The sequence below is a fragment of the Garra rufa genome, chromosome 3 (assembly GCF_049309525.1).
Source record: "Garra rufa chromosome 3, GarRuf1.0, whole genome shotgun sequence".
NCBI lineage: Eukaryota > Metazoa > Chordata > Actinopteri > Cypriniformes > Cyprinidae > Garra > Garra rufa.
In genome coordinates this window covers 17,128,577-17,131,184 of record NC_133363.1, presented here as the reverse complement: position 1 = coordinate 17,131,184, position 2,608 = coordinate 17,128,577, and the positions used below count along the sequence as shown (strand labels likewise).

The 2,608-nt window shown below is 33.1% G+C and overlaps 1 long non-coding RNA gene across 1 annotated transcript; it reads right to left on the bottom strand.

Annotated features, from left to right (window-relative positions):
* Nucleotides 1-612: 612 nt before the first annotated feature.
* LOC141330950 (uncharacterized) lies at nt 613-2,608 on the bottom strand. Its single transcript, XR_012355210.1, has 5 exons — nt 2,488-2,608; nt 1,897-2,068; nt 1,242-1,366; nt 984-1,095; nt 613-876 (listed from the first exon to the last, which is right to left on the bottom strand). It is a non-coding gene; the product is annotated as an uncharacterized lncRNA (long non-coding RNA).

The following is a 2,608-nucleotide window of genomic DNA, read 5'->3' as shown; positions in this document are numbered from 1 at the left end:
TTAGCTGGAAAATAACTTTATTAAAGAACCGCTATAAAGCCAAAACAATCTCCGTTTACTTAAATTATAAGTTTATCTCTGTAAAGCTGCTTTGAAACAAATCTACACTGATAAAAGCACTATATAAATGAAGATGATTTGACTTTTGATGGAAAAACAAACTTGCCGAAAACAAATCTTACTTAATAAAGTTTAAAAAGTTACAAGCATTGCAGTTTGTACATTGTGTGAATGTGATTTTTTTTTTTATTTGGAAAAATAAACCAAAAAATTATAATCCAAAATAAAAAGAATGATTAAAAATTCTTAAATTTCATCTTCCCTGAAAAGCATGTGGTTCCTTGTTACATGCAAGAATAAATATCTCTTAAAAGGAAATGTATTCTTTGACTGGCTGATCTTTTACCCCTCTCATTAATAAGTAGGCGCTTCTACTTTTGAATAATATTAAATCAAGTTTAAATTCAAGTAGAAAATGTGTGCTTTTCCACTACTGATTATGCAACTGTAAGTGACTAAATTATAGCACCACTAATTTTATACTTATAAATGAAGAGTATCTCACATAAATTCATTAAAAAAATTAATTACCAGCACAATTGAATAGGAGAAAAAAAAACATGTTTATTGACACACTAGGTAAAACAAACATTGTGAAAACAGTAGGGAAACTTTGAAGGCAGAACATAAGGAAAACCACATTGGGAGCACACGCAGAATGACACAAACATTACAGGGAAACCACCAGACATTCACAATTAACTATTTATCCTTTCAGGTCAGCACAGATCTGGCAGAACTCGCTGCAGAAGTCTGGGTGGGTGTCTTCACTTATTACTTTAAAAAGTTCCCCCTTTCTTCCTCGACCTCCATATCCTGTGGGTTAGCAAAGAAGGCAAATATTTCAATATTCATTATTTTTTAAATGTTTTAATTCATCATTGAAAGTAAAACACTCCATGGCAACAACTAACAATGCATACCTGGAGTGCAGTGTTTGTAAACATCACCACATTGCCTACACGTTTCCAGTTTGTACATTTTGTAAGTACTCCGCCTTGTAGTACGGTGAGAAAACGGTCCAATTTGTGACACCTGTAAACATAAAACATTTTTTTAAAATCACACATTCAAAAATACACAAGGCATTAAACAGCCAATCAATCAAAAATCACCTGAATTTTAATAAAAATATGTAACTTTTGAAAAAGTTATGCAAAAACTCTGCAATTAACACTTACTGTCAAACCAAAGAAAATGGGCTCGTCTTCTGAAGCCTTCCCGTGTCACAAGGTCTCTGAAGCGAGTGCACACAAGGGCCAGCTCTGTTCTCTGCACTGCAAGTTGCACTTGACAATTAGGAATTCTGAAAAAATAAAATTATTATATATAAAAAATATTTATATATATGTATATATATATATATATATATATATATATATATATATATATACACACACACACACATATACACACACACACACACACACACACATATATACATACTGTATATACACATATACATATATATATATATATATATATATATATATATATATATGAAATGTAAATAAAGGTATAACACTTAATGTCGTGAGTCATAATGGCATAAGTCGTGGTAATGTGGGTATGATAACTTATTAAATTAACACTTGATGTATTTTTTGGATTATGACTATATTACTTATGAAATAGACTGATGTAAGAAGCATGCTAAAAAAGGTCAACAATGTTATTTAACTGTTTAAGCATTACAACACTACAATACTTACATAAAACAAATTAGGCTAATAAGCAACCGATAACGTCAGTAAAATAATAATCAACATTAACAACGTTTATAATAATGAATTATGTTCAAATAACTTCGAATAAAAAAAATCAATGCCAACTTGCCTTGATGATGTACTGCCAACGATAAGTGGTTGGAGACATGATACTTCACCATGTGAAGTTCCGTGGTGGGATTGAAGACTTTTGTTCCGCAGAACGGGCAATGATAATTAGAGCAACAGCTCTGGCATCTCTGAAGGACAATCTGCCCATGTCGCAACACTGTTCTGTGCATCTATGAAGAACGTTAAATAAATTTCAAAGGTTATTTATTGCCAAGTTAGCGATGCCTAACCTGGCTAGTGGGTAGCGTGGCTAACCTGGCTAACTAGATAGCTACCTGACTGACAACATCACATGTTAGCTAAGTTATATACATAAGAACATACCAGCAGTATTATCCAAAGCTAATTAGTTTAGCTAAATAGATAGGCCACCTCTACACGTGCGTGCTAACGTTAACGCTACAAACGACCTAACTTACCATTAATGGATGGCAGTTTAGCGGACTAGTTAAATATGTCTTGGCGTTATCAAAAAGTATGGACACTGTCAAAACTTTAACATATATTTAAGTGTGATCATTACTTAAAGACGCACACTAAATTATTAATCTATTCTCGACTATTATTAGTAATCAAAATGCAGACTTACATTGATGAGAGCAAACAATGGACCACCTTCACCGATATGCAGGTTCATCTGGTTGTGGGGCGTCCCGGGCGTGGGGGCGAACTTGGCGAAGTATATATAGTGGGAGGAGTCGGATCTGGAT